This window comes from Ascaphus truei, chromosome 4, assembly GCF_040206685.1.
Source record: "Ascaphus truei isolate aAscTru1 chromosome 4, aAscTru1.hap1, whole genome shotgun sequence".
Taxonomy (NCBI): Eukaryota; Metazoa; Chordata; class Amphibia; order Anura; family Ascaphidae; genus Ascaphus; species Ascaphus truei.
The window spans coordinates 313385832-313398316 of record NC_134486.1 but is presented as its reverse complement, the minus strand read 5'-3'; the positions used below and the strand labels follow the sequence as shown (position 1 = coordinate 313398316).

General features: G+C 42.1%; 1 long non-coding RNA gene across 1 annotated transcript in view; it reads left to right on the top strand.

Annotated features, from left to right (window-relative positions):
• The window catches only part of LOC142492119 (uncharacterized), a 24433-nt gene extending 19900 nt beyond the window's left edge, over positions 1–4533 (top strand). The window contains exons 2-3 of the long non-coding RNA XR_012800752.1: positions 2913–3039; positions 3772–4533. This is a non-coding gene — a long non-coding RNA (uncharacterized LOC142492119). The remainder of the gene's footprint in view (positions 1–2912; positions 3040–3771) is intronic.
• The last annotated feature ends 7952 nt before the right edge of the window (positions 4534–12485 follow it).

The window sequence follows — 12485 nt, the reverse complement described above, 5'->3', positions numbered from 1 at the left end:
GCGGGCAAGTTGGTCCCTTGCTGGGCAAGAGTCCTTTGGACACTACACCTGCCCCCCCCCTCCTTTTACATAACAGGAGCGTATCTTCTTTCTCTTACTGTAAAACGAACTCAAGGGAAAACAGGGGAGGGGGGAGGGGGAGGGGAGGGGAAAGGAAGGAATATACCCTCGCGACTGCAAAGCAATATATGCTGTGGTGCTGCTATCAGGGGTGAGCAAGAACTAATACTGGGGGAGAGAAAGAACCCCAAAGGAGAGCACTCAAACAGAAGCGCAAAACACAGTAAATGGAAGGGGAATAGTTGCAATGGTATGAGGAGTGAATGTATTAAAATTACTTTATTTTGAGTCTTGACTCAACTAAAATGAATGGAACGCTAAGTTGCCAGAGTGGATTAGACTCATAGTGAGCCAAAAGCGCAGCGAAAGTAAAATGTACCAGGTCTCATGTGTAAAGTGTTAGCTAGTACCCTTGATGATATATGCAGGGTAAAGCCAGATGACTCATTACACCACTGGTATCTGTGTCAGCTAATGTAAAGCTACAGATATTACAACCTGTCGCAGGTATAGCGTCACAGAGACAGGTGAGTGTATGTATTGCCTGCTCATGTAGGATAGCAAGATAAATACTCAAGGTAAGTATCCGCAGTGGTATACCAACACAAAACCATAGGAGAAACAGTGTTGTTGATAGCCAGTAGTAAGGCAAAACAGGTAAGTTGGTTGCTGCTAGTATCCCCAGAGGAGAGGGGTTTGCTGCTGTGGAAGGACACCGTTACAGCAGTGAACAGGTTACACACATTCAGTCAGCATGGCAGTGTAGTAGATGTCCTGGAGGGATATGTCTACTCTGCATGCACAGATCAAACGTCTACTGGTCCAGTGAGTAGAAAAAATAGAACAGTAGTACACAAGTAGTGTCTACTTACACTTGCAAAAATGATAAAAACAACATGAGACTCTGGTAGAATAAAAAAGGCAGGAACCGTGGTGGTGCTTAATAGCTGGTGCTTAATAGCCCAGCTCCTACTTGCTAATGCCTGTGTAACAGGTATTGCCACAGTTGCTGCTCGAGATACTGATTATAAGCTTAATTCTTGTATCTAGCTCCGTGTAGGGTAGCTAGTGTGGGCTTGGACGCGCTCCGATCACGAGCGTTGGTCTCGCCCCCTTGACGTGATGACGTTTACTGTGTTTTGCGCTTCTGTTTGAGTGCTCTCCTTTGGGGTTCTTTCTCTCCCCCAGTATTAGTTCTTACTGTAAAAGTCTGTCCTGTTAGAAGATCTCAACAGTGCCTCCAAATGTAACAGGTGTTCCCCCACCCTCTGGGAGATTTCAATGTACCTGGTGTTGTTGTGCTGCTCATCTGCTAGGCTTACAGGATACTGAGGGTCTGCCGATGTTAGTGGGGAAGACACGACAGGCTATATGGACCTTCTCAGTTCTTTATGGGTGCAGCACCTACATTTCCAGCAGGCCCCAGCAGAGCTGGGTACAGTTTCTACAGAAAAATCCTCTTGCACTCCCCCTGATAAACTGCAGTCTCAGGCAGGAGTATAAACAAATGATGATTCTTTATTATTCATACAGCATACCAACATGTACACTCTTTTCTTCCTCTCTGGTCCCAGGAATCAACCCCCAGGGCTTGAGGCCCACAAGGTCTATCCTTTGCTCCCCTACACCCTGGTGGAGTAAGGGGTAGTATCCCACTTCTCACTCCCCTAGAGCCCTGGATCCACACTTCCAACAACCACAAAATGTGGATCTGCAGTCCCTTTGTATCCAGGGAGTGGTTCCTAGGTCTGAGCCCCTGATATGGCAGTACTCAGGCCTTAGGTCCACCCTCCGTGTCACTCAAGTGAGTTGTTTACTGCTGAAGCAGCAATGGCATAGCTTTAACCCTAACACTGCCTGCGCTGGTACCAGGGCTTATGTGTTAGGTAGGGCAGATTAGTACCCAAGAGGATACATGGCTACCCATAGATGCACCATTTAGTTGGCATAAGGGTATTAACCCTATGTCACTTATAAGTGAGCTGTTATGCTAAAAAGCCAACTAAGGTTTTAAATATTATGTTTTCTTTCTGATACCAATACATTTTATTTCTAATTAGTGGAGATGGTGACTACCTAACAGGGACTCCATCTCTTACCAGTATTTGAAGTTACTTATCTTCCATTTACAGTGAAGGTTGAGTGCACAATAGAGGGATCTCTTTCTGTCTATTTCTAAAAATAATACAAATCAGTCTTTAAAAATATTTTAACTCTTGGTGTCCCAGATTATTAAAATATAGAATATGTTTATGGTATGATCATAACAGTTGAATTACAGAATTTGACATTGCATGCAAAAAGATAAAATAATGCAGATAATTCTGTTACTCAAGGCATCAATACCTTGAATAGGTTGAACTTGATGGACGTACGTCTTTTTTCAACCTCATCTACTATGTACTGTAACTATGTAATACATAGTGACATTTATGGAGTTTGTAAAACAATTACGTCTTTTTTCAACCTCCTCTACTATGTACTGTAACTATGTAATACATAGTGACATTTATGGAGTTTGTAAAACAATTATGGTACCCATCTTCAGTGTTAATTTCTATAGGTTGTCACTCTTCCTGTGTCTCAGTATGAAAACTGACAGGTACAGATCTAGAGAACAGATGCACCGCTTTCTTGGGAAAAATACAGTATTTGGTATAAAATAATATTGGATATGTTACAAATTGTTATGGGTTGAAGGATTGTTGTTTGGCAAACATTTGACTATTGCGTTATTAAAAGGTAGTTGTTTGTGTGTGAATTATTTAATTGATTAGATTAGTGTCTTATCACAGTGTAGTAGCATTGATACATATTTATTTATGTAATGTAGGTTTTCTTCCCTTGCTCAGGATGTGACTTCTTGATCGATAGGACTTTAGCCAATGACCTTGGACTCAGGAGAGGAGGGGTTACAAAAGGAGATTCTTTAAGTGTCCCTGGCGGAGCATGAGGGGTCAGAGCTGCTGTGATCCTGAGGTAACTTGAGGCGCGAGTCATGGTGATCTGGGAACCTGTTTGTGAGGTACAACTCAGCGGATACTGGATGACCAGGTCACGGATCAGTCCAATAATTGAATTAGCGCAGAGCAGCGGTCTACCAGATAAAGGGAGGCATGAATAGCTACCGAGGGGATCCTCATTACTGACAAATACAGGGTACTGAAGTCTTTGCAAAGACGCCGACCTGCTACATTAAAACACTATCTACAGTACATTACAAGAGCTCCAACAGTGTTCCGGCACCCACACATGGGCCCATTAGATACAGGGTTGGGTGGTATTGGTGAGGGACACTGGCATATACCCACGCTGCGTCTTATGTGACATGAATTATGCATATTGGTGAGTGATCCTTCCGTTTGAGAACCATGTGTGTATCTACTTATATATGTAATGTGTTTATTAAGAGCTGTGCTATAAATACGCATGTGTTACCTACACTCCTGTGTTATGTTTCAATTATCTGATCTACGGCCATGTGCTTGGTAATCAAGTTATAGTAGTACTGGCTATTAAGGGGAGCAGAACGTGGGCCCCTGCTTTAGCGGTCAGTGTAAGGATAATAATAAGGGGTTATATTTACAATAGAAGTGTCTGTGTCTGCAGTGGATGTTTGTGTCGCATATTGCTTTCACTCGTATGGTACAATGTAACTTTGTCTATAAAAATAAGATAATGAAGTTAGCTGTGATTTCTCATTCTCACCAGGGAAATGAGGACAGTGTCGGGATGCCGAAATTTGCATCTGAGGCGAGTGCAGAGAACCACCACCCTCAAGAGTGCACAGAGCATCTTACTGTACCTTGTTCAGCCGGCATCTCCTCCTGCTACGTGGGTTCATGGGACTTCATGGGACATCGTAGTGCCACAAGGTGTCACATTGCCATGGAAACGCATCATCATGTGATAGTAGGAGGAATGCTGCAGGATACAGAGGCACCAATGGCACTACCATCAAGCAAGTCTTAGGGCGACATTTGTTGTACCTCCTTTCGATCCTGGTATTATACCAGGAATGAAAGGAGGCACAGAAAATGACGCCCGACGTCATCGCCTCTCTTACTCGCCCCTGGAAAACGCACCAAAAGAAGGTATCCCTGCTTCAATGTACCTCTCTCAATATATTCATAACAGTGTCTATATTTAGGTATTCCGGTTTTAACCAAAAAAAAAACCATCTACTGATCATATTACACTTTCTGTTAAAACCAGCATATTTTATTATTGAGTTCCCTCTTGTAGCAGCCAAGACAAAGGCAGGACATCAGGGCAACACAAGGGGCATATGGAAACTAAGAGGAGTACACTGATAAAAACTGAATTCAAATGTGTCTTTATTATTTTCTCATTGTTAGCACTGACAAACACAGATTTTTTTTAAATAAAATAAAAACACTGGAAAAGCATAAAAATAAATACCAATTTTATAAAACAATAAACAATGAAAATAGAACCCCTATTTATATTATACAAAAGACAGATAACTTAGGAGCAGAATGTATACAGTGCTCTTTTATCTCTTTTCTGGTAAACAATTTAAAGTATGATTTTGCTGAAGTGCTCAAGATGATTTAAAAGCTACTTCACAATTCTTATTAACAAAGTATATAAATAAATTGTCAACCGGAATTCATCTGTGATCATTTCAGCTTTAGGAATTCATCAGTAAACAGATATCATCTTTATCAAAGTATACTTCCTTGTCACACAGCTTTCTCTGAACACATCTTATCCTATTTGACAGTCTGTGTTTTTTCATTTCACATCAAAACATTGTTAATAAGCCGAGACAGTAAATAGAAAGCATTGTTTTTCAAATGTGCCAGGGAATGGGTTGACTTTGATGAAATTTGGAAGAGTTTGCCTCTGTCTGACTAAATTTGCCATTTCTCTATCAAAAATATCTGCTTCCATAAACAAGTGACACATTTTGGGTATAACTGCCACTTTATTTTACTGTCACTTTAATAGTGATTTGTCTAATTTAGATCTTAAAGTCCTTTGACCCACGGTTAGACCTAGACCTTTCCAAGAGGTAGATCTTTTTGCGCCCATCCTATAATCTCGTTTGTACTGTCAGTTTCATGTATTCTAATCATTACCTCGTTATTGGCAAGAATTCCATTCTTAACAATTGTGGTTGTAACTATTGTACAGTATACAGGACTCCTCTGGATTTCCTTTTGTGTTATAAATGACTGACTATATCCCAATATAGTTAGAGCACACAAAAAGTAAAAGTATGTCTATGCCACCTCTGTGGTGTACTGGACAATGTCATTTAAAGCTCTCTCAACTATTTACCCCTAATATGTTGACACTTTCTGTGAGTAATACAATTGATTGCTATCTCAGCAACGTCTTTCATTATTCGGAATTTAAATTGAATGCAGCTGCAACTGCACACACATGGCATAAGAAAATAGCATCTGACACCTGACGGAGGGAAATTGCTTCCGAAACATTCAGCAATTAAGTCACTAAAACAAACTACAATGTATATAAGAGAAGTTTAATATAGTCCTTTATTTGGAGTGCATCGGTAATACGACAGGTGGAGGAAAACTAAGGCTGCGTCCATAGAAGGACAAGCAGCGCTGAGGCGTGCGGACGCTCCGCGCTGAGCCCCTGCATCCTCAATGAGAATGCCTTGAGAGGGGGCTCACGCGAGCGTCCGCAGGCGTGCTCAGGCTTTGGAGTTTTCAGCCGAGCGCCAAGCTGTTTTTCAGCGCGTTGTCGGCTGAAAACATCCAATCAGCCTTAAGCAGCATCAACGTCACGGCGCCGTGACGTCGGCGCAGAGACATTGACGTCAGTGCGTCGCGGGCGATTGGCCCAGCGACGTCACTGCCCCGCCTCCAACCACCTCCCCCCGGCACCTTCGCGCACGCTGGCTCGCCTGCAAGTCCATGCAATCGCGCTGACTGAAGCAGGCGAGCCTCAGCGTTAGCGCGCCTCCACTCTCCCCACCCCTCTATGGCCCGGGCCTTACTGTCTCAGCCTTTGCTTCTGCCGAAAAAGCGAAAGATCCTCAGCTCTGGAGACTATGCTGCGGTAGTGCTACATGGACTCCATGCTTCTGGATTTGAGCCCCTCAGCATTGATTCCTCCGGGGCCACTGTGATTGCATGACTGCCCCAGTGCCAGAGATAGTTACCCTTGCTACATACATCTGTACTTTAATTTGTTTGAAATGATGCTTTGGGTGTTGAGAAGTGTTCCACAATTCAGTCTATAGGAAAGCATGCATGGTACGGGAAGATCATAAATATATTCCATACAGTATACAGATGTATTCTTTTAGAATATAATGTTAGCAGCAAAAATTAATTTAAGCGAATGTGACAAATGGACAAGGCAAAAAGCCCAGCTAAACAGCCAGATCAAAGCTTGAGGCATCTGTAGCTAAATTATATTTTTCTGGTTCAGTTTAATCCAGAGTTGTCAACTAAATGTTAAGCTGCATTGCAGACTTGTCTGCTGAACTCCTGATAAAACACAATGTCAAAAACACTTGAACAGGTCAGCAGAAAAAAAGCAAAATGATTGCAATGGTATAATAAATTGGAACCTCTTCTTACAAAGTACAGTATATACTTCTTTAGACCTTTAAAAAAAAAATATATATATATATATACAGTATATATACAAACATACACACAAATGAGTTCAATTCAAGTGGTTACACTTACAACCCATTTACACAATTTATTTTTGATCCTGAGATCATGGTACAGTATGCACGTTATAATATGTTAGATATTTGATTATTAAATTGTAATCCACCTTTTTGGGATTGATAAAGACAGGTACTACATAGGATTATTTCTGATGGTAAAGAATGTGATAATATTACAAGGAGTTTATTTGACGGAAAGAGGTATACTGTAGCTAACTCTTAAAGTGAAATTTCAGGGATAGATGATATGACAGATAGCTATCTTGGGCTATGTGAGAAGGCCAATAAGTGGCTTAGATTTACTACATACAACTGGTGGTAAGAAATGATCTGTGATATTTGTGGACTATAACGAAATGACTTCTGATATTAGTGTAGCATCCTCACTATTTCTCTCCCAAAGCCTGGCACATAAGTCCTGGTAAGAGCAGGCAGTGCTAGGGTTAATAGTTAGCTGGTGAGATCAGATCCCCTCAGTTGCTGAGTGTAGGGACCCACCCTAGAGTCCTTCAACCTTACGTCACTGCTCTCAAGCATGAGCGAGCTCAGCGTCAGCGTGGCCGCAGGCTAACCCTTTTTTTCTATTTGTGCATGCTTAGCTATATTTGTATGTAACTGTTGATGTAATTATCAAATCTCTGTACCACCACTGTACTGCACTGTGGAATATATTGGTGCTTTACACATGAATAATAATATTTGTGACACTAATAGAAAAAAAATCCCTAAATAGAACTTAGGTTTCAAAAGTTGCTATACTGTATTATAATAATCCTCTGGCCAACCATTTTTTATGGGTGTTTTGAATGCCAGACCCCTAACAATGTAATATATACATTTAGAGTTAAACTGGGTGAACTAATCCTAAACTATTTTGTATTCACTAAGTCAGAGATGCACTAAACTCTGATGTGTAATTTCCCGATTTGGCTTAAAGTGAATGGTAGTTATCACCAGATCAGGGTGCGATATTTTGTACTATGTGAATCTTGCCCTAAAAGTGACAATATTCTCTCATTCTAAAATCAACATATTTTATATTTTACTGGAACAGTTCTAGTGCTGACCCTTCAGCTGTATGTATGGAATTCTACATGTACCTGTTTCAGGCACAACGCAACGACAAGTGGCTTTGTCTGAAAATAAGCTTTTTATTTCGCCTCAAAAAAGGTGGAACAAAACAGAGATTATCATTAGCCTATAAACAGTTAACAAAAACATAAATCCGTGATAAGGGCTTTGCCCTTTTCCCAGCAAGGGCTGTTTAAGTCCAGGATACACAAGACCAACGGACATGCATGCAAACGCGGATACACTTTTTGAGAAAGGGACGCAATTCCCGAAACGCGTAAAAGTGTTCATGTTCTTTCGTTGACCACCCAATAAATTATATTTTTAATATTACTGGATGCAGCCCCCCTTTTTCCCTCTTCGATTTGGCAGTGCTCCGCCTGTGCCCCCCTTGGGACTACTCTTCTCTACACAAGACCAAGAGTTCCAACAGACCTTCTTGTGCAGGATTCTTTCCTCCCAGAGCTCCAGCGTGTGCCTCCCTGGTTCAGACAGAAACCTAAAGTACTGAAAGCTACAGACTTTGAAGAAACTCTAACGAGCCAGGTGAGCAGGCTAATCAAGTTAGTCTTAAGATTTAATCTGCTCAGTGCTGTGCTCAACTGTTAAACATAGGTTTTCCATGTATAACAATCAAACAGGGAATCCACCCTTTCACAGTACACATATTCCAGACGGTTTCATATTGTGCAGTGCTTTGTTGCACAAACAGGGGGGTGCGCCCCCTGGGGGGGGGTGTGATTTTCTAGGGGGGGGGGGGCGCAGCGTTTACAGAGGCCCCATGCTTTCCTGAAGGCATTTAAATTAAATGCCAGGGGATCACGTGAGACCTCCGTAACTTTACTTACCTTGGCATCAAATGATGCTGCGGGGTCACGTGACATCGCCTTGCCATGGCAACATGACACCACATAACCCTGCAGCGTCATTCGATGCTGGAGCCGAGAAAAGGGGGGGGGGTGGAGGAAGAGCAGGTAGGAGAGCATTGTCATCTTAAGAAGTGATGCATTTTAAAGTGATGTTTTTTAAATGAGAATATATAATTAGACTATAGTTTGACTAGAGGTTGACTTGGGACTGGATCTACTGCAAACTCTTCTACACAAGTTAACAAATGGTGAGCTACTCTGACCACACTATAATCCCATGCTTGTTAGCCTGCACACTTAACCCCCCCTTTTACACTGATTTTTACTGCAGCTTCTCCCAACACTGACTGTACACAACTGCCCTGACCACCTCACCCCACCCTCTGCAAACCCTGAATGGGCCCTAGCATTACAATGCAGCATAACATTTTGACAAGGAAAAGTCACACACCTTGTCTATACACACTTGTCTCACGATAGCTTCATGCAAGATTACCTACCTCTGTGATAATGAACATGGTATGTACCTCAACTATACACTACAAACTGCTCCCTCCTGGCCCACACCCAACATCGGAAAAATATATATCAATGTGGCGCTCTAAAATTATATTCCTATATAAACAAGTGCATATAAAATAATTAAGGTGATACTAATACAAACATGTGAATGCCGCTTAACCCAGAGGGGGGGTCGTTGTACATCCACTTACCAATTTTAATAGATATTTCGTACAGTCAGCACTATGTCTGTTTCCTCATTTTTTACCTAAGGTCCTCAGTATCCACCTAGATACACTGACCCACCTCTACCACGGGTAGACAGGCTGTCCCTGAAAGATACCTTTATGGGAACAACACTCACCATACACTTGTGAGTACTTAGCACACCGCACTTTAAATTTTTTATTTATCTACATCACAATACTGCACCATCAGGAAATGTGTTTCTGTTTTACATGACTTTGCGCTTCCCGATGATCTTCACTTCTTCCACACCCAACATCACCTTACACCCTGGATTACTCAAAAGCCTTGGTGGAGAACTCGCCCACCAACCACCGCTCACTCAAATGGCAAACATCACAAATGTACAACTTGCAAACAACTACTGAAATCTCTCTCATACTATTACTCTCTTTAGCAGGTGATATTGAACCTAACCCATGCCCTCCCATGTTAACTCTGTCCCATACCCCTGAGAATACCCCCTTCAAATTCCAAAAATGTCTATCTGTCGCCCATATAAATATCTGGAGCTTGCTGCCCAAACTGGATTAACTAAGGGCATGGTGTTTTAGGCATAAACCCAAAGCCATCGTTCTCACAGAAACATGTCCAACCCCTAAAACTCTCTATGCAAATATCGCCATTCAGGGATACTTCATTTCTAGGAATGATAGGTCAAAGAGTGTCACACTGTGCAGCCAGCAGACCAGACCAGTCCCCTGTACTGAGGTGGGATGTAGAGTATACGCACCGACAGCAGAGGGGGCATGTCTGGGATGTGGCATAGTAGCGTGGTCAGGCCTGGATGTAGATAAAGAATGGTCAAGTACTTGCTGGGTCCGAGGATATAGAAAGTTCCATAGTCAAAATCCGTAGCAGAGTCAGAGGGTCTTAGAGGTTAGAGTAGTCAGTAGGAAAGCCGAGTTCAGGAGCCAGGGGGGGTATTCAGACGAGCCGGGTCAATAGCTGTAGGGAATAAACACAAAGAGAGCATGACACAGGTTCCAGGCAACACAGGTAGCAAGGAGCTATGCAGAGCAAGGAAGTGAAGGCAAAGCAGGATATTTAAAGCGACAGTGACCAATCCGGACGAGGGGCATGGTGGGGGCGTGTCGAGGAGCTGCTCCGTGAGTGGCTGAGAGACCAGGAAGTTGTAGAGCACAGCTGAGAGTCTGTAACACCAGTTTCAGAATCCAAGATGGTGACCGCGGCAGAGTTCAAGGTATGCGCTGGGCGGCGGCATGGGTAGTGATGGAGGGCAGGGGCAGCAGCCACTGTAGTACTGGTAGTGGGTAAGGAGGATTAACGCCGCAAGGGATGTGGCCCCCGATTCCTTACAAAGAGAGGAGGAGGGGTGTTATTTTATATTGCAGACACCTTATAATTTACACTGTTAAATTGCACCCAAGCCCATCTTCTTTTGAAATCCTAGTTGGCAAAATTTGCCTCCCCTTTTTTAAGACTAATCTTGGTTGCTGGCATCTACCGCCCCCCTAAAGCCCCTCTCCAGTCCCTGACTGATATCACCCAGTTTCTTGGCTCCATTTTCTCTCTGAATGAGATAAGTGAGCTGCTTGTTCTTGGGGATTTCAACTTCAATTGGCTCGACCCTAAAAACCACAAAATCCAGATACAACTCAAGTCACTTAACGCAACTTATTTCCCAACCCACACGGACAAACCTGAAATCTCACAACCATTCCTTGCAAGACTGGATTCTCTCCTCAAATCCCAGCAGAATCCAATCCTCTGGCATCCTACTTGACATTTTCAGTGACCATGCAATAATATACTGTACTGTGTAAGGAAAATTAAACCACCCCAATCATGTCCTAAAGTTCACCTCACTAGAACATTTAGAAACTTTAACCCACAACAGTTTCTGGATGATCTTACAAGCTGCCCTTGGTACAGAATCAACTTAATTCCCGAGCCTGATTCTGCGCTCGACTACTGTATTTCCATTCCAAGTTCTTAAAACTCTGTGATACCCATGCTCCATAACGCAGAATAAGAGTACAGGGGGCCCACCTTCCGTGGGTTACAACTGGCCCTATAGCACTCTACCATTTCAGGGATGCCTTGTGGATAAGCTACAAAGTAACTGGAACTACCAAGGATCTTAATCACTACAGATGCCTGCGGAACATGTGCACAATGCAAACAAGACACGCAAATGCACAATATTACTCTGACACTCTTCAGAATACATCAAACGCAGCGACTTCTGGAAGGTTATCAACAATATATTCCAGCCTTCTAGCCATCATCAAGCAAGAAATATTACTAAGGAAAATATTAGACAAAACAGACAGAGCCCAGTGCTACATCCATTGACACAAATACACGATACAGTGCCTATATATATATATATATATATATATATAGATATCTTTTGAATAAAATGGTCTTTTATTTTAACTCTTTGGCCAAAGTGTCGTAAGCCCATGAGCCCCTCCAAGGCAGACCACGTCTCATGGGTTCCTAACACTAATATAAATTCTTAATAACCTGTACATTACCGGAATAATGATTTATAATAAATCTGTCAATATTAGTTGCATAGTTCTAAGTCTGATTGAAGCTCTTATTAACCTATACAGTACCAGGAAAAGCACTGTGTATTAGATTTGTCGCAACCAAACTACATGCAAGTTCCCATGAGTGTGGAAGGTGAAATGGAGTGAGCTTTAACCATTTGAAAGTTGGAGGGTGAGCTTCAAACCTGGGAAGGAGGAGCCACCCTCCAAATCAGCTAGGAACAGCTAAACAGAATGGCAAAACATACAGAACCCCTGTAAGCTCATATTGAACCCCCAAAATAACCACAACGTGTATATATATATATATATATATATATATATATATATATATATATATATATATGCATATAAGTGTCAAAGAGGAGTGCTACTGAGCATGGCAATATATATTTAAAATCAGAGACAATAATAATAATAATAATAGCATGTTTTTGTATAGCGCTGCTAGTTATACGTAGCGCTTTACAGAGACATTTTGCAGGCACAGGTCCCTGCTCCGTGGAGCTTACAATCTATGTTTTTGGGGCCTGA